This window comes from Melanotaenia boesemani, chromosome 8 (genome assembly GCF_017639745.1).
Source record: "Melanotaenia boesemani isolate fMelBoe1 chromosome 8, fMelBoe1.pri, whole genome shotgun sequence".
NCBI classification, from domain to species: Eukaryota; Metazoa; Chordata; class Actinopteri; order Atheriniformes; family Melanotaeniidae; genus Melanotaenia; species Melanotaenia boesemani.
The window spans coordinates 17,633,768-17,654,669 of record NC_055689.1 but is presented as its reverse complement, the minus strand read 5'-3'; the positions used below and the strand labels follow the sequence as shown (position 1 = coordinate 17,654,669).

General features: G+C 36.5%; 1 protein-coding gene across 5 annotated transcripts in view; it reads left to right on the top strand.

Moving 5' to 3' along the window:
- The window catches only part of tnr (tenascin R (restrictin, janusin)), a 174,927-nt gene that overhangs the window by 47,931 nt on the left and 106,094 nt on the right, over positions 1 to 20,902 (top strand). For all 5 annotated transcript variants that reach the window (XM_041993317.1, XM_041993320.1, XM_041993318.1 and 2 more), the window contains exon 2: positions 12,950 to 12,998. The gene's annotated coding sequence lies outside the window, so the exon portion shown is untranslated. The remainder of the gene's footprint in view (positions 1 to 12,949; positions 12,999 to 20,902) is intronic.

Sequence of the window (20,902 nt, the reverse complement as noted above, 5' to 3'; positions counted from 1 at the left end):
AGGTGACTGAATAGCTCCCCATCATTAAAACCTCATCATCTAAGATGACACTGTTATTGACTTTCACTTTTTTCCCCCACAAAGGCTGTGCCCATAAAATCAAAATGGCAGATGACTGTTCATCCGTGATTTCATTAAGATTTTTATAGACATAAGTACAGATGAATACAGACAGAGTATTTTAATGCAGTCCGAATAATGCATATCCTGCTCAAAACCTTGGAACTCTCACAGCAGTTTTAATGCATATTCTTTATATTCTGGGCGGAAAAATGGCTCTATTGTGTGATGGGTTTCTTCGATAGCTTGAAACGGAGAAAGAAAAGAAAAAAGGATGGAAATACCAGATTGAATAATTTTCGTGGAAGCCTGAACAGAGGCATCCCTAAAGGTCACATCAATAATTCTCCTGTTTCTCCAGCCGCCCATTAATCATTTGGCTGTACGTCTATCATCATATGGGGCTAATGAGATCTACATAGATCATTTTTTCCCTTTGGTGAGTGGACAACCCTGCTGGTTTAAAGGAAAATTAGAAATAAGTAAAAAGTGCTCTCATTGATCTTGTGCTGCTCGCAGAGGATCCATGCATGACCGGGAGTCCATGTTGTGCTGCAGTGTTTCTTTTTGTCATTTTGGTGGGAGGTTTGAGTCTGCCACATCTAGGTGCTTTAATGGGGCGTTGAAATAATGTAGCGTGAATCATTTGAGGACATTCTAGCATTAATCAGGACTAATGCTGTGACCAGAATATACTTGTTTAAAAATTCTGATAGAATTTATAGCTCAGCATCATCTAATAGATAAGCAAAACTCAAATGGTGCTCTTTTACAGTCAGTTGAAGACATATTCAGTGTAACACTATTCACTGTGTGTGGGCTGCATGGTGGTGTGGTGGTTAGCATTGTGACCTCACTGCAAGAAGGCCTTTCTCTATGGAGTTTGCATGTTCAGCTCATGTATGCGTGGGTTTTCTCTGGCTACTCTGGGTTCCTCCCACCATCCAAAGACATCTGTGTTAGGTTAATTGGTCACTCTAAATTCTCCCTATGAGTGAATGTAGTGTGACTGGTTGTATGTCTCTCTGTCTGCGATGGAATGGCGACCTATCCACCCTGCCTCTTTCCTGTTAATTGCTGGGATAGGCTCCAGCCTCCCTGCAAACCTGAAATAAGTTGTAAGTGTTTGTACTGAGCGTGTATGGGTGTGTGTATCGACTAAATGGTATCAAATTTGAAGAAAATAAACAGACTGCTGTGTTAGAATGACCACTAATCATAAAAATGGCGTATCATGGGCTTGTCAACAGAAATATCCCTTAAATATTGTCATTGTCTCAAGCTTCATGATTTGGTCACCTAATATTTGGCCTTGATAAATGTACAAGGAAGCAACTTGGCACTCAGATTGTCTTGCATCTTGACATTTTGTCTGATAAAATGATTGATTGTACAAACACAATCACACACACGGACACAGTAAAAAGAAAATAAACAATCCTATCTTTCAAGTTTTGTCTTCAATAACTCACTTTGTTTATCTCCTACACTATTAGAAAGGAACCAAAGGAAATTTCTGCTCAAAGAAAGATATGGGACATTATTTCAAAGGTTAAGGCTGAAACAACCTCAATATGATTAGACTTCATACCTATTAATAATCTCCCTGAATTAATAAATCTACATCTCAGATCAATGGACCTCTTTTAACTATGTCAAAAGTACCCTCAATCAAGCTTAGATGAATGTAGAGTTTTACAGAAAAATAAAGCCTAAAATCTCTTAATATCTGACCATCCAAAGACAATGTTTTAAAAGGATGACAGAAATTAGTCACATTTACATTTAAATAGGCATATTTTAATCAAAATATAACAGCTTTATGGTGATAATGTCCAAAATATTATAACTCAGTGATTATAACTGTACATTATTTATTATAATTTTTGCTCATTAAAATTGTAAAAGATTGAATTCGCAGTGATTAATAATAAAGTTTGAAATTGCCATGTTAGCAAACTAACCTTGTTTTACTTGCATGTCAAAAGAAAATTAAAAATATGTTGTTCTAGATTTCGTGTGTATTTTAATTCTACTTGAGGCAAGTTGAGGTTAATTCTCATAGAAATTACCAGCAATTCTCACTTGATTTCTATTGATATTTGGTCAGATCAGATGTGGGCAAGATTATAAGCAAACAGCTTCCAGTTACACTAGGGATGCACCGATACCAGTATTGGGTTTCAGTCTGATACGGTGTGTGTGTACTCGTACTTGCTATTCATAAAAGTGCTCCAATACTACAAACCCGATACCAATGTGAAAAAACTAGAGCTGTCAAACTTGACAGGTTCATAATTGACATAACTGACAGTTTTCCAGCCATACATTTAGAGAACTGAATTACCACGCACACACAATTACCTATTCAGTTGTATCTGGTCCACACACCTTACCAGTGAACTGTAACAAGATTTATAGGTACTCATATTGGTACTTGGTATTGGCAAGTACTCAAATGTAAGTACTTGTACTTGCAAGCGGTTTGTAAAAATGTGGTGTTACTGCATCCCTAAGCTAAACTAATAACACACAAACACAGGGGCACTTTCTATGTTTATGATCAACACATATCTCTTTGGACAAGCTGGGAAACAACTCCGAAATTTACGAACTTCTTTAGTCTCCTTCAGCTGCAACAAACTGCATCTATGGTTCGCTTCAAGTGCCTATGAGACAAAGATAAGGAAGAATCTGGACCATTTTTCCCTATAAGTAGGTTTGATTTTAATGGTATTTCAAAAATGCCAGCATTCACCTGCACTTCTTCCGTAGTAAATGTGCTGCTATTGTGACATTGCTGTCATTGACAGTTTACATAGTTTAAATCATGAGGTTTCATGGATTGCTTTCGCACTATTTTCTGATCCATAAATATGCTGATGCCTGTCAGAAAACTGGTTGAATTTCCATTTGGCCCATATGCAGAGCTATGAATGTTAATCAGGAATAAGACCAAAATTCTTAGGGCCCCTCTGACAGAAGCCTTGGCAAAGAATATGGGCTGTGAAAAGCATTCTCACTGATACAGATCGGTAATCAGTTCGTCCCCTCACACCACAGATATGGTCTTCACACAAAGACAATGAAAATGGAAAGCATAAGACTTTTGCTTCCCTATTTTATGAGTAAACTCCTCAGTTACTGGAGTGCTTATTTATACCAAACAAAAGAAACCTGCATAAAATCCAGGTAACCCACTGTCCTCTTTTTTTTTTTTTCTTTTAAATGCATTGTGCATTTTCCTAACAACAGATCTATATTTCAGCTCTGCATTGAGTGAGAATACACCTCTTCATTCTTGGCAAGCTCAGCAAGACTGTGCATTTTATGTGCATGCAAGTATGTGTCTGTGTTAGACATTTATAGTCATCGTTGCCAGCACACTGGACAGATAAATGTGTTATTTGCTGTGTATTTCAGATGAATTCAATACAGCCCCTGTCATTGTGATTACCTAACTGTCACAATGAAGTGGTGACATCGTGAATGTCAGTATACAAATATAGTATAAACCAAGCATTCACATAATGATTGTGTTTATGACTGTATGTTGTGACAAGTAATGCATCACCCCATTTTGTGACTTGTGTTTTATTTTCCTATTTATATTCAGTTATATTCACTTAATGTTTCTTGTGATCATGGGTAATGCATCAACATACTCAGACGTATACAATTAGATGAGGAATATGGGCTTCTGCCTACAAAGGGTTTTAGTTTTTCTATTTCGACTATTCCCTTTATTTCTCATTTATCCAGGCATTAAAATGGGAGTCTATTGTTGTCATGGCCTGATATTTTCTTTAATATACAGAAATCAAAGCTTATTTCATGAGTCACAAGCAGATCTTTGTACAGAAGATGAATCAAATGGCTTTGGATCATTTCTGTGCCAAGCAGGCTCATGGCTTGCTTTCATTTTGCTACAATAAAGCCCCTTTCAGACTTGCAGTGCTTTCCATTAATCTGGTGGCAACTGAATGCGTCATTGCCATGTTTGAATGGGCACCCTGGTTCTTTTCTGTTACATTCTGTGATAGCAACCTAGACTAAGTCAGATCTAGTAAGATACACACAATGATTTCAACATTGCTCAAGTCCATACTGCAGCAGCCACATTAACACGGAGACACGCATAGCAGCTTTGAGTTAATTTAACATATGTTCAGCTGTTAAGGGTATGCTTGCAACTCAGCTTGTGGTGATGATGAATAAGTTGCCCTCAGGTGAAATAAGAGATCAGATTTATTTCCAGTAGACAACTAAACTGTTACTGTAGTACTGCAAAGTCCTCACAAGAAGCAACAACAAAAAAAACAAACAAAATAAAAAAAACAATCTTTCGTTTTAAGGTACTCCATTTGATGAACTTAAATATATAGAAAAGTGATATTTTTAGCATCCTTCATCACTACTCTTCAGCTATGATTGTGGAGTAGTGCCAGCCTGGCATTCTTTGTCACTTTTACAGGTTTTAGGCTTAACCATAAAACTATGCCTAACAATCTGCATCTAATGAAGTACAGCACCCCTCATGGACAGGCTGGCTGGCATTGAAATTTTAATAATTAGTCAGTGTAAAGGGAAATTCATCAACTGTGCTAGCGGTTGTATATAGGGTAAAGTTGGTCTATTTTCCTACCTAGAAATCTTAAAAATGCATATTTATTTGCATCTGGAGAGAGGGGACTACGAGGTTTTTAAAATTTTCACGTGATATAATGAAGCACCAAGTACGGCTCCACATATTGAAAAACAAAACCTGGTTTTCCTCTTTAGGGGGCGTTATAAGCCATTTTTTACCCATACAATCTATTTTTTTAGAAATGAAAAAAATACTTAATTTATCAACAGTATAGGTGGTTTTCATCACAATTAAATAATATGTTTACAGCTCAAAGAACACATTTTAGGGTGCACTACCCCTTTAAGTAACTTTGAATGTTTTACTGCATCAAGTTTTTGCCATAACAACATAGACCCTGTAAAGAAAAGACTGTTTCTTCAATTATTCTGTATTGATGAATCACAAAGTTAAAAACAATACAACAGTTAAGTTGTAGTTTCTTTGCTTTCCACAGTATTTGAATGATACAGTAATGGTGCAGATGGGTCCAAAGAGTTTATTAAGCACAATGGGGTCTTTTAGGGGTCCAGAAACAGTAATACAGCTATGTATTTGTAGTTGGAAAAGCCAAGGATGAATAAATGAGCTGAAGAAACAATGAAAGAATAGAGCCATTGGCAGTGGTCGTCTGATGTTTTCTCTATGAGAGACTGATGAAGAACGATTTCCTGGTAAAAAAAAAAAAAAAAAAGAAAAAAAAAAAAAGGAAAGTATTAAGGGTTTACTTTGCCTTTTCTCTTTTATAGTTCAAATAAAGTAGTTAAGTAGATGTTTTAATTGCATGACATACTAAATGATCAAAATAAATAAATAAAATAAAAAACTGACTAGTTTTCCATTCACTAATGTGAATACAAACAAGCATACAAGAACCATTTTATACCTTCAGAGCTATTCATTTCCCTTGCTCTCACCCTCCACAGACAAGTATGTTTTCAGCATAGATGGACAGCTGTGCAGTCCTCCAAAAGGCTAACAATGTAAAGCCCTTGGAGTTGTCACTTTGTGTTGGTCGAAGGATGGTTGGCCGAAAGTAAGCTCAAGCCAAGAGGGAAAACAGTGACTGACTTCATAATGGAAAAAGACTGAGGTAAAAACAATAACTAACAAAGACATACTGGTGAAAAGAACACACAATAGTTTCATTGGAGAACCTTCTTTCATTAAGTTATAAAGGTAGGCTTAAGCTGCAGAAAACTTAGTTATGTTTAGGGGGAAAAAAAATCATTGTTTGGGTTAGGTTGCTCATGCACTGTTGTAATATAAATTTCAGTGATTTTAACAATAATACACAAGATCCAATTTATTCAAATGAGGATGTGGAATGGCATTTGGCTCATACATGTTGGTGAAGCAACAAAGCAACCCTGTGGCATTTCCAGGTTTGGAGTGGTGGCTGTTTTGCAGACTTGACACTTGACAAAATGGGTGTTTGAAATGCAGAAATATTTTGGCTGTACACAGTGACTTGATAAACTTTTTCTAAACAGAAGAAATACACTCCAGACAAGACACATGTCGACCTTTTTGTGTTAAGTGTTTGTAAGATGTTTATTCATTCGGTAAAATCAATGTTCTTATCACTATTCTGACCACAACATTTTATTGAGTTTGAGAAAGTGAGGAAAACATGACTTTGAAATTAATCTTCCCAAGCTCTCAGGGTGATGCCATAAAGTCACATAATGATTTATTCTTTTACCTTTAGACATATCCAGGAATTATACCTCATTTTAGAAATCCCTGGAGGTACTTATTCATATTCTCCATATGATTGGACCATCAATACTGAGGGTAAGTGAAGGTCAGTCTGACAGTTTTATGGGTAGGAAGGTCTGCGTGCTTTCCTGCTGTTGCTTCACAAAGCTCTACTGAATAGTTTTTTGTTTTTTTTTTAACATTGCTGATCTCATTGTGTCTTGACAAACGGCCAGTTTAAAAGACAGCAAATACAATCAAAGATGCATTAGTCTGAATGTGACCACCTTGTTCCTGAAATGCTGTTAATTATACAAAGTGGCTTTGCTAGATCCTAATAGCCTATTCTCTAGTTTTGTATTTATCCAGGTCTCTTTGTGATAGAGGTCATTTAAAATAGTTTTGTTATTCAGATTGATACAACAAATAACCAATGTGACCTGCACGCCACTGACTGTAGATCAATGAATCTGTTTTGTGAACATTCAATAAAACTAAACACTGGCCTCACAGTGCATTCCACTTTTAGCTGTCAGAAGCAATAACAGTGTAAAAGACCAAAGGCTTTAACAACAGGTTTCACATCTATTACAGATACTGGAAACATTCACTGACTCAGTCATAGCCTGAAAAACAAAACAGCACATCTCTGGACTATGCTTTGTAAACTATTAGATGAATATTTTATCGTTTTCCACAGCTCTGTTTGATATTAATGAACGCTCAGACTGTGCCTACGCTGCTTGCTTGCTAAGATAACATATCTGCCTGCCCACCTGTTATGAATATTTATAACTTGCTAGTGGACAAAGGTTAAAGATACACACTTTTCTGCTGGGCCCTCATCTGCTGCTTGATTGGTAGTCAAGTAAAGTTACTGTCCGTGGTGCTGAAGTTGTTATCCAGTTATTCTGAAAGGAAATCTTGTTTTTTTTTTTTTTTTTTTATGTTTTTGTTGCCATGTCTCCCTTTTGTCCTTCTGAGTTTGGTCATTGAATTGTTGATGTTGTCAGCTTCTTAGGAGCTTAGGTAGCTGAGAAAATAAGTGCGATTTCTGTCATAATGATTTGTTCAGCTGCTGCATGACCTCTCACCTTTCCCACACTAAGGATCAAGTAAATGTATTAGAAGGAAAAGAAAATGTAGACACTTTATTGACCTTGACCTGTGAAACAAAGGTTGCAGCAAGTCCTAAGCTAAGGTCTTAAAAATCAATGGGATTAAATGTAATTTTGTTATCATGCATTGTGTTTGAATTCTTTTTTTTCTGTCCTTTTCTCAATAATACTTCTGAAACCGAACAGTAAGCTTCCAGGAGTATCAGGGTCATACGTAAATCTCTGCGCAGCAAAACAACTGCATACTGTCCACTGTCTAATGGACGAGGTGGAGAATAAGTTTTATGGCCCATCCACAACACCACTGGTCCACTGCTCAGAGACCAAATAATTTACATCAAAACACACCAAATGGGGTGTCATTAAGGATGTTACTTACACTGACAAGTCGACACTGGTGCTAATTGTCATGATCTGATAATAAGGGCCGGGCACAGACCAGTGGAAGCGTTTATTCAACTGGTTAAAAGACAGACATCCCTTTCAGGGCTGAATATAAGAAAAGGGAGGAAGTAATAGAAGAGAAGGAAATAAAGTAGGGGATGGAGCATTGTGCTCTTTGTAAATCTAGTCCCTAATTTATGAGTGAAAGAAAGACAGACTGAAAGAAGAAAGTAGTAGAAGAAATGAAAAAGAGCAAGGCAGAGCTAAGGTCCTGCTGTGTACATATGGAAGCCATGTTTTATGGGTCTCCCTAAACCTATACAACATGCCTTCACTGGCTTTCTGTGTACAGAAATGGTCAGAAATTAATTTGCCCGTTGAAATCCTTGAATTTTTAGATTATGAATAGCCCAGTGGGTCATATGTGATTATATTAGTAATTTTGGTATAGTCTGTTATTGTATTCCTCTGACTCTTGTTTAGTTTTAGAAAAAGTTAGTTCTTCTCTTCTCTTCTCTTCTCTTCTCTTCTCTTCTCTTCTCTTCTCTTCTCTTCTCTTCTCTTAGAGAGAAAAAAAAAGAAAGAAAAACCTAAGCCCAGATGCAAGTTATAAATCAGCAAATCAATGGCACCAAAGTTAGTCCCTGAACAATACTGGAGGAAAATGGCTTGAATAAGCTTCATTGATTTGGCTTCACAAATCGTTATTTTCCTCAAGAGACGCTGACCTTGAAAGACAACAAGGTTGTTAATTGTCATTAGAATTAGTCAGAAGTTTCTTTCAGTTTCAAAGTAAATCCTATTTATGTTTTTACATTTTAAATTAGTGTATTTTTCTCATTAGTGGAACTTCTAGTCCTATTAATTCTTTTGTCATGCAGAAAGTCAGGGAAAAGCAAGATGGTGTGGCCTCTTTTTTTGCCAACTCATCAAAACATAGTGCAACATGCTTCCTTTATTCAAGAGAACAGTCCTTTTGAATCACCTCTGCAGTGGGAAGTTCCTGGCACCATTAGGTCATCAGGGACGAGAGGACAGAAAGATCGAAAGCATTACAAAAGAAGCTATTTTAATTAAAGCTTCAGATTTACGTGCCTAGCTGGCTTTAAAGCATATATGGGCTGGGCCGATGGGAGCCAAAGTGGGGGTCATAAAAATGAGTCATGCCAGGCAGGGGTGTGAAAGAGCCCCCAGAGGAATGGGCCGGGGAATTAAGGTGGGCACTTGGTGGCTGTTCTGTAAAGAGAACAAATAGCTGAAAATGTTGATGTCAAACAGAGGAAATGTACATAATGCTACACTTTAAATTCCTGTTATATTTTTTGCCCATTCTTTATCACCTTTGTGTTTAGGACAAATAGGTCCTGTAATAAATAAATGTCATAAATAAATGTCATTCATAAATAAATAAATAAATAAATAAAAATACAACTGAAATACTTTACAGTATGTCAAATCTTTTTCAAGGATTCATTTGCTGATTATCTTCTATTGTTTTAGACAATAAGCTGTACAGTCAGTGTTTGTACAGCATTGTATCATCTACATTCTGCTCCCTCTCAGGTTACTATATCCATTTTCTTGTTCACTTCAATGAGAAGGCTCATATTAACAGCAGTGATGAATCCTTCTCCCAGAGAGAATAAGCCTGTCTAACTTTTTATATTTGAATTAATAAAATGTGAGCCCCTGTCTGCCCTAAGAGGATGATGACTAATTCTGATAGTTTCATGCGCATAGATTTTACATAATTGGGTGCAGATCGGATATTTCACTGAACTCCTGGTTTGCGCTTCATAAACTAGATAAAGAAAATGCTTCCCTTTTATATGCATAACTAGAGGTGCATAAAATTAACTGATTAAATCACTGCAGGTTTGAATCAGTTCAGTGACCATGCAGACTTTACATGAGTTTTTGTGTAATTCATAAACCTTCCCTTCGATGTGTGTACTGTACTGAAGGAAATATATGAAATATATTCCAGTGCCAGATCTGAGTGCTGATGAGGAGCCAAAGTAAGACCTACTTATAGTTTCTACAGACATGTCACTGTGGCTTAGCATTTCCTAAGGACAGCATTGGTGTGAAAATAATCTTCTAATCATTTTGTCTTTGCAATTGTGACTTGTGTCTTTTTTTTACTTCCCACGCTCGTTTTTATATTGTCTTTCTTTTTTTGTCACTTGCTTCTCCTAAACTTTCAGATGGCCCCGAGACTTAATGAACTGATGAAAAAAAAAAAAAACAAACAAAAAAAAAAAACAACACACAACTTGGAGTTGTCTTCAGCACTTGAGTGTGCATTACACTTACAACTTATATTAATTTTTCTTGATACTTAGCCTAAGCTTAACCGTGACAACTTCTTGCCTAACCATGATTCTGCCTATTATGTCTCCCATAAAACCTTCTGTACCAATACCTATATCGAACATTTTGTGCAAAGGAGATTTGCTTTTTAGCCTCTCTTACTGTGGTAACAAATGCAGGTTCTTATAACCCAAGTGCCCACAAACACTTCTACCAGAAAAAGATGTGACTGGATGTATCATCTGTCAGCACTGTTGTCAGATTTTCCCTTTCTGTAACACATTCTTTCTTTGTGAAAAGGAATTTTTTATTCATAATCATTCATTAATTACCTGACTCCTTCGTCCATTAAAGGTGGCGGGGGAGCTGGAGCCTAACCCAGCATTTAGTAGGTGAGAGGCAGGATACACCATGGATAGTTCACCAATCCATCACAGAGCCAACACAGAGAAATAAACAATAATACACTCACTTCTAGGTAGAATTTAGTGTTACCAATTAACCTAAAATGCATGTCTTTGGATGGTGGGAGGAAGCCGGCGAACCTGGAGAAAACCCACGTGTACACGGGGAGAACGTGCAAACTCCACACAGAAAGGCCACTTCCCCCCAGCTGAGGTTCGAACCAGCAAACTTCTTGCTGTGAGGCCGCGGTGCTAAACACCTTAATCCATAATCACCACCTGTAAATTCCACTATTTCTCTTTGTTTCCCTGATGCTTGGCTGGACAACAGCTTTGAATCCAGCTGAACAAGAGATTGTTCTTAGTCTGATTAAACTAAGAGCTCAGTTTTATAAAAATTGAATCACATATGTAGACTCTGTGCACACATGCCACATAAGTCGGTTATAACTTCTGACAGTAGCTGTGTAGAGCCCTTAATACAAAATAAGCTAAGTCCTACATTGCATATCATCTCCTTTGCTTATTTTCCTGATGACTTCTGTGGTTTCATCCCACTGATTGAGTTACCTTGGACTGTTTTCCATTTCTCATTTTCAGCACAGTAAATGGGCTGCCTCTGTCAGCTCTTTAAATGGGAGGTGTCATTCACTGACACACCTTAATGCAGCAACAATTCTGTGTGTGTCTGTGTTGACATTTTTTATCATTATTTTTAAAATAATCATCGGGCCTGTCTTCCCACATTTATCTTTTTAGTATTCATAATTCATTGTCTTTCAATGGACCAGTTTTCTTCCTCATCTTCTGGTGAGTCTGCAGTGTTACCGAATCCGATATGCTCATTATGGAACGCCTTGTGTGCAGCCTTGATATTTATTTTATATCCAGGCTATTATTTACAATTGTAATATTTGTATGTATGTAATATAATTTCTTCAAAACCTCTCAGTGTTGGCAAAGCACTGAGCTAAAATGAATTCTATCTTGCTGACCTACGTAGATGTAAATTTTAAGTTTATTCTTGCAAAGCATCCGCCTAAGTTATTCTCCCTCTTTCTCTGTACGAGTGAATATTCACCTCACTTGCATCTTGCTTATTTCTGTGTGTTTAGACAGTGTATCTGTGTGGGGAGCTCTAGAAAATGACCCTAGGTTCAATAGAAACCACTCAGGGGGATTGATAACAGCTGTAACTGTGCATACATTTATTTATTTATTTTTTGTGTACATGCCTACATATTGCACACACAAGCACTTTAAAGCTATATTTAATAAACACTTGAGCTTGACCAAAAGCTGATTGAACATTTAAGTGCCTGCACAATATGGCAAGATGATAAGCATAATAAATGGAACCCTTAAGATGAGTGCTTTCGATAGCAGGACAGGGTAAATCCTGTAATACTTCATAACAAGCTTGCACACAAACCACACCTCCATCTGCTGCCTCTGTCAAGTGCCTGCATCAAGTGCTAGTTCATGTCTCATTCTAGTGTCCTTCATATCTATTAGAAATTGTAATTAATACAGGTGCTACACATGGTTTTGTAGTGTGCTTTCAATGTTGACAAACAGCATCACTTCAGAGTTATAGTACATCTTCAAGTGTTTGATTAGCAACAACTTTTAAAAGAGATCCCCATCTCTGTTCAGTTCTCTTTTCCAAATTTACACCTGCCAACCTGCAAAATATGGGTTCAAACTCAGCTTAGTTGGTAAAAATAAAAACTCACAAGCTACTTTGCCAAGTGATAAGTTAGAGATGTGTCATTGTAATAAAGGAGAATAAAAGGAAAAAAATCAAATCTTCAGTAAATATTGTCCACCTTCATTTTTAGAATTAGTGCAGGTCAGGGCAGGACTTTGTTTTGATGGGCTCATCATGCGGCCAATCACATGCAAAGATAGACCAAGCTCTTAAAACAACAGCCAGAGAAAATGTTTTACCATCTCAAAATTTGTCTGATTGTATTGACATTTTATTACAGTTGGAAATTGTCTCAGTTAAAGGAACAAACAGGGAAACTAAATTAAATTGTGTAATTGATTAAATGCATGCCTTGTTAGGTATATTCAACTTTTTTTAAATCTACATATTTTACATGCAATTTTACACATTACAAACACAGGTTTGTTTGCTGGTTTTATTGTTTATACTTGGCCTTCTGAAATAATAATGTTACTATATTATTAATATTAATAATAATATCCTCTTCTTAAAAATATGCTTCCTAAAAATATTTGATCTGATTCCTGCTGTCTGTAAGTTGATTTTAGAAATTCCAAACCAAGAACAAATATGTTTTTGAATAATCTTCAACCTTTTTTTCTGTTTACAGTAGAGACCACGAGACCAAGACTAAAACGACCAATTTCAGCACTCTCAAGGTGAGTTACAGTTTAAAATATGAAACCAAAAACTGTGCAACACCATAAGTTTCTCTCTCTCTCTCTCTCTCTCTCTCTCTCTGTGTGTGTGTGTGTGTGTGTGTTTGTGCTTTCTCACATAAGTATTTCTTCTTTCTTCAGTGGTGACCTCTCTAGGTCTGTTTGCATTTAAATGGACATGTTAATGATTCTCTGACTAAAGCTGCTGCATATCTTCATTCAGCTTGTCTTCAATATCTCTTTAAACCCTTTCATGTAATCTTCATATTATCATAGTTTAGGATTTGTGCTTGACACTTGTTTTGCTGCCTCATATTTTTTAAATTTATTTATTTGCTGCCTGTGTCCCTGAATACCTCCTTTAGCCACATTAACAATAGAGTATATGGTTAAGGAGCTGTTACAATCATGGTGTGCAGCATATCTCATTGATTTTAAAATGTGGTTGGTCTTTTAACATTTTTAACATTAGATTTACCTTGTAACAGACTCCACTGAGGTAATATCGTAGCTTACAATTTCTGATTCAGAATAAAATAACATACTTAATTAAGTGATTTATCTCTTTATTCTTCCTGTGTTTATTTTATTCCCTTGTCAGCTGTCTCCCAGTTTTCATCAAGGTCAGTTTTTATTACAGTCGTACTTAAAGCAACATGTGACGCTTCTCTGTTCTTCATTTCAAACTGATGAAACAAAACAAACAGCTGTCTCTTTAGATGCAAAAACGGCTTGAGGCAGAAAAGTCTTCTTAGATTCATGAATAATTGCCAAACCAAGTACATACTGATGCTTCTGCACTGTTTAAATCATTTTGAAGCACAATTTTATATTTACTTACTGTCTGTATCTGTTAGTCTTGTCACATTCTATGGTAAAATACATATGTTATACAGTATACTAGGCCTACCTATATATAGGTACGGTCATATATAGATGGTGGTATAGGATTAAACAGGAGTTGAAATATGAAGATTGACAGATATATATGAAGACAGAGGAGATATGTGTATAGATATGTGTATAGACGTATGTATGAAACATACATAAACAAGCTAATAAACCAAACAAAGTCAATCATAAGGGCATTCATTATATTTATATTTCATCCAAAGTCTGGGATATTTTCCTCTGGAAGGATGTCAGGTTGACAGTAGAAAGAAGGATGTCAAGGACCCTTAATCCCAACTCTCAATTAAACCAAAGCACCTGAAGTGTACAACCCCCTGCCATGGCCATCAATTTGAAAAAATGTCATCCTGGAAGCTATCCCACATATGCTCCTTTGTTTATTCCACATTTCAGGAAATCCAGCTTGGTAGCCTCTACATAATGTTAACAAACAGGCAGATGACATTGATCACATTCCTCTCGATTCTCACGTGCATGGTTGGAAAAAAGTGCTCCAACCTATTATAATGAGTTGACTGCTTAGCTAACAAGCAATTTACAATGCACATGGTGATAAAAACACATCACTCACCAGCAACACTCAGTGTCTGGCTGCTATGCTCCCACAACTGAGCTTTTCCATCATGGTGTAATAATTTCTATTTGACATATACAGCTCACAATAGGTTAGGCTATGCTTTTCCTCCATCACCTTTGTTACCAAGGTGACCAGTTCAGGCTTTATGATTGGTTACATGAAAAGTGGGGACAGTGAAGACACCGTGGCCTTTCTCAAAGATTCAGAGATATAAGAATGAAGATGTTCATTCAGCTGTAAAAAAAAAAAAAAAAAAAGAAAGGAAAATAAAGAACTGGCTTCAGGAGCAAAACTACATAGACATTGTAGAAGCCTCTTAAATTGTCAAAATGTACCAACTTTTTTCAGACAGTAACAAAAATAACTAAAAAAAAACTAGACTTCCTGTGACAGCTCAGTGAATAACGTAAATCTTGACTAACTGCTGAGATATGGGGATGGAAATGGAGAAAGCATGAGAAAAGACCAAGTAAAAGTTTGTATGTATTCCTGTCACTACTGGATTATCTCAGAACAGACAGATAACATGCACCTGAATAAGTTTCTAGATGAGCAGATTATCTTCTACAGGCATCTTTAGTGAAAAGAAAGTCTGTAGAATCATCACTTTTGTGGTCTCTCACCTTTTAATTTTAGTGAATTTAATCCAAAGTCAAAAGCCAGTCAAAGTCAGGCCAGTGTGAATTTCCTACACATCTTATAGAGTCTTATAGGGCATAATTATGGCTTTAGTAAGCAAAGATTATTACAGACATCAATGGGGAGAAAAGTATATTTTTATCTAGAAAAAAACTGACCTTTTTGCTTAGTTCCAGCCAGTCTTTATCCCTATTTTACCCTAAATCAATAATAAATACATTTATGTGTTTACTTGATCCTTCCAAATGTCACAGTTGTGTTAAACTGTGTTTTGACCCAACAGTGAAGAAGAGGAGGGAGGCAGCACTGCATGTTTGCCTTTCTAATTGCTTCTCATAGGAACCCAACTATTGATTTTTGCAAATGCCGATTGATTTTCAGTGGGACCCTGCGCCATCTGACGTTTGTGCTAAATACCATGGGACGAATGACGTCTGTGTGTCTGTCTGTGACATCAGTTTGTCTTTTTATGTTTAGGCATGCCTGTGTCTATCTGTATGCATATGCGTATAGTGGATGAGAATTTATGTCTTTAATCAAAATGGTTTTCAGTAGCTGACAAAGTGGAAAGTTGGTGGATACGTTTTGGCCCAGCCAGTCTTATCAAGAAACATTGATTTTGGAGGGGGAAACAGTATGCTAACTTGCACATCAAGATAGCCAAAGGCTATTGACAAAGTGTTTGTTCTCATTGGATAGAATCGCAAGACTTTCCTCCCTGCGGTCTAAACAAATCACTATGTTAGAAGGTCAGAAGGAGTGCCACAATTAATCAGCCAGTATCTCTCAATATTTTTGGGAACAAAATGTTAGGTGATGCTACAGTTCAATAGCAACTTTAATCATTAATTTATTAATTTTACAACCTGCACATAAATTCCAAAGAAGGCAAAATTAGCCTGAGCATGAATTCACTTTTTGTTAAATCGCGTTCAAAATTAAACACAAAGAGTTCAAATTAATAAATTGACCCACAGATAAATCTGTATATTCAGTGTTATTTCTTTTAACTAATACTTCAAAGAAATACAGTACACAACATGCTTGAAACACTGACAAGAGTGACACCTGGCAAAATACTGAGCCTTGCAAAAAACAAAGCTGCAGCTGTTCTTTTTCATATATCTGTCCACCAGTCTCCACACCCTGGAGCATTTTGTAAACTTTAAAAGCATTTTAAAAAAAAAAAGATTACAAAGAGTGTGCAGTTCGCTTTATATTCCAGACATGGATACATTTTTCAGTAATGTTGAAAATTGAAAAATCCTCAGTGCTGATTGTGTGAATCATACTCCTTTGCACCTGAAGGCTCCTCATTGTTGCTCGGTGTGTTTTGAGGCAGCTTGAGATAGACTGGGATGTCGGTTTCACTGTCTAGATTTTCCTTTTAGAGTTTGTAATGTGAGGTATTTGCAATGAGACTCATGGCAGGATCAATTCCTGCCAGGTAACTGGCCACTCAGTTTTTCCCTTTTCATCCCAGAGCACACGTTTACCCTAACAATAACTGCAGTGGATACAAAAACTCACAGATACCAGTCTTATTCATTTGACAAAGAAAATTTGAAGCAAGACAAACTGATAGATACTAGATCATCATTTTTGCATAAAAGTCCTATGGTGACAAACTTTGTTGTATGTTTATGTGTTAACTCATCTCCAAGGTCCTGCTCTATTCCATATCTTTTACTTTGGTCTTGGGATTTGTTGGCTCAGGAAATGGGATACTTTAATAGGATTTTTTTTCTGTCATTGTTTCACATTCCTATACCTTTGAAGGGTTTGAATAATGCAACACTCTGTTCTTAACATTCACTTGAATACACTGTTTCAGCCTGGGTAGCAGAGAGAAAGGGACCAATAAAAGTAGAGCCCAAATAGACAAAGACAGAATTACTGACAGGCAAAGTGACAAAAGAGGCAAAGAGTAATTTTTTTCAGACAAAGATAAATGAGGATTTTAGAGTTTTATTGAAACAGAGAAGAAGAACAGTGAGCAGCAGCTTTATTAGTATTCCAAAAAGCAATTATGTGATTTGTTTCAGTAAAGAGACAGTCAAGCATTTGTAATCTTTGGTGTTAGTCAACAACTCATTTTGACTTTTCTTTGTCATGTCTGCGTCTCCATCCTGATTACAGAAGAGGTGGAGACATTTTTTTTTCAGTTGTCTGGATTGAACTCAGACAGGCTGTGATAAATGGGAACAGTCTTCCATTGTGGCAGCAACAACAGTGGCTAGATTGACTTTAAAGTTAAGAGTGATGGTTTCACTACATCAACCTGCTGAAAACAGTCAAACTTAGAAACAGGGATAATTTTCCAATGTTGGTTTAATTTGGGCCTGGTACATAGTTGATTTTTAGTTGATAGTTATTACATTTCATTGTTTAATTTTTCTTTTCCAAATAGTTTTATATCTGTAATTAGATATAAAAGCAGAGACAGGGAATGGTACAGCGTATTGGCAATAATCAGTTCACAAGGAGATCAGCACTGATCTCCAGATCTTTCAGATGTATATTTAGCTGCAAGCCTTTTTTACACTCTGTTTAAAGGAAAATCTGTCAGCTACATTAAACAAATTTGCAGCTCCCATGTGGAGCTTCACTTTGTAGCTGAACCAACATCACTTCTAATCAATAACTTTCTATCTTTGCATCAACTTTTGATTAATATGATGTCCCTCCAGTTTCCTGTATGACCTCCTGGGGTTAAACTGTAAATACATCTTCAATAATAACACGACACACAGAGACCACACATACTGTATACAGTATATCCTGAACCTGCAGTGATACAGGCCTGGCCCAGCCAGTGACAGCATATGATCTGCAACTCCACGGGTCTTGTCTCTGCCTGGCTACTGAGCAGATGTGCAGTGTGATCCCAGTGCTGGCCATTATCATCCAGATCTTGTCTTGAATCCAGGAAGTTTTCTGAGGAGCAATTTGTAAATGACATTTTTGGAAAGTGGATGTTTCAAGCTGGATATACCAAGCCCAGTTTTTAATGACATCTCTTTATCTCCCTCATGAGGACTAACATGTCAACATTTTTGGGAGATATGTCAAAAGAAAGATAAAAAAAGCATCAGTTAATCATGTTTAAGAGTTTATAATATCAGTCCAGTAGAATAATTTGCATCAATTACTTTAAGTCCAGTCAAAGTGAACATTTCATTGCAACATTAATGAAGTTATTTTTACCTTCTACTCAACCTAAGTCTGACCTTTTGTTCTCCCTTTGAAAACAGGTATTTTTCACATTTCATAGCCCCTTCCTCACCCTCTAATTCCTCCATCTTCATCTTAAATTACTGTCATGAATGTCTCAGTTAAGCCTCATCAGTTGAGGTCTCTTTATTTTCCTTTCACTCCAACTTTCTTTGCCTTTTTTCCTACTCACTCCCTCTTTTTCCCCTTCTTTAGAAGACAAAGTTGAATGGCCCAATAGCTTTTAATTGCTGTGGTTTTTATGTGGTCTGCTGAGAAGTTGTACCTACTCAGCACTTCTGTCCACAAGATAGATGCTGCTGATTCTTGTCTGGGAGTTGCAGCATGGGAGCACACCCCGTGGCTCAAGGAAGTGCAGGTGAAGTAATAAAAGAAAATGGTTTGCTGGGAGTGAGGGGAAAATTACCCTGCGGTGGATTTCATTTTCTTATTGGAAACAAGTCGCCCAGGGTCATGCACACACAAAGATAGACAAATTCAAATCCACACTGTCACACAAGAAAACCACAGCAACTGATGTAACACACAAATGGGTCAGAGAGTAGCAGGAACTTGTTAGCAGCAACCATTGGCTGTGACCAGTCCAGTAACGCAGTGGGCTCTTACTCTTGAACAGGGTGGCATATGGAATAGGTCACACAGTGACTCAGACCGACATTAAAAATGGAAACTGCAGGAAATCAAAAGTGCTGCTTGTGTCATTCCTGTGCTTGGCTCTGGTGTCACAGGCTAGAGACAAACCCAATATTTTAAAGAACTGGAACAAATAAGAATGAATGAATGAATGAATGAATGATGTTATTGGAAATATTGAAGTGACATATAATGTACAGAACTTTATCCTGGGGTGTCAGGATGCTCTTTGTGTCGGGAAAGAATAAAGTGAATGCAATTTTTTTGAAAACACAAAGGGACTAATAGAAAATCCTCATAGCTAGCTAGTCCCCTAATATTATCCTTGTCACTGCCTCATGTTCTGTTTGGATTTCACAGTTAATACATTAGCTTTTTGAAGGTTTTATCTTTTAAAAAAAAAAATAATAAAGTGTCTTGGTGTATTCACAATGAGCTGCAAGAAGTCATCTTCATAACAGTAGACACTGAACATGACAGCAGTACACGACTATAACAAAACTAAGCTATCCTACATACAGAGGAAATTATTGACATCCTGAAGGGAAATTAAGTATGGATCACTGTGAGTTATGCGATTACCTTGGAACTGAACCATGTCAGAAGTTCACTGAAGAGTTTAATTGCTATCCGTATGATTGGATTTTGTTAGTCTCACCACATGATGGAAATTCAAATTCTGAGTCCATGAAAAAGCAATTACTTGCTTTACTGCTTAAGTGTTAAGAGGCTCTCATTATCTAGTTAAAAGCATTCACAATCTTAATTCAAAGGAACCTCTAATTTGCTTTATTTACTGTCACACTGTGTAGTTTATTTATACTCTGTGGGTCGGATGCATCAGATGACAGGCTGTGACTTTTTAATACTTATGTTAATGCTCATAAATCACAGTATACAATGAGTAACTGTTAGAAAATCAGATGTGATACGTTGTCAAAACCACAATGAGGTTTTGACAGACTTTTTGCGAGTGGCATTGACACCTGATTGTTGAGGTCTGAAGAACATTCAGGAAGCCATTTAATTATTTTTTCTAATTAAAGTCTCAGTATGGTGTTTGTGTCTCACTGGCCATCACTTACTATCAATGAAACTGTCAACAATTGCAATTAAGCTTTATGCCTTTTATTATTGCACAACAAGAACAGATGTGTTTCAGTTCTCTCCTCAGCATCTTCTCTCCACTTGGCATGTTTTTGATGTTTTAACTTGATGTTTTTAACCTCACTGCAAATGACTGTCAAGTAAACTCATTTCATTTAGACCACCTCATAAATATTTAATAATTTATTGATAAACAGCTGCTGTCCTCAGAAACATCTGTCTTTTGATTAGGGTGCATTTAGTGTATATATTGTTTAGGGTACATGTTGAATTTGAAGTTATTAACTACAAACTAAAATCTGTGGCATAAGAATACAGGACACTGGATCTACCACATTCACACACCATTTGTTTATTTGTTTTTATTTTTATTTTTTTTTTTTGTGGCAGATTGGAGGTTCATCCGTCACCTAAAAACACATCTGGAGAGGTATGTCACTGTAATATGAAACTTAATGTTAGCATCTATGTATGAAGCTTAGTACATTGTAATTAATGTTAGCTTGTTACTACCTTTGTACAAAATATTGTAAACTCCATTAGATTAGCATTCACTGAATGTGTTGAAAAAAAGAATGAGCCATTTACTGAAACAGAGTGAGCTGTTTGCATAAACTGCTGGTTTTGCCTAAACTGATGCCAGTAAACCATCAGACCCATTGGAAACATGGCGGTTTTAGGATACAGCTCTTGCGTCTTTAGGAATCTTAGCAATATTTATTGGACTTATAAGTAGTAGATCCAAACAAATTAGAATATAGTTTTTGTATTTATTACAGTTATTTCTGAGTTATATATAATA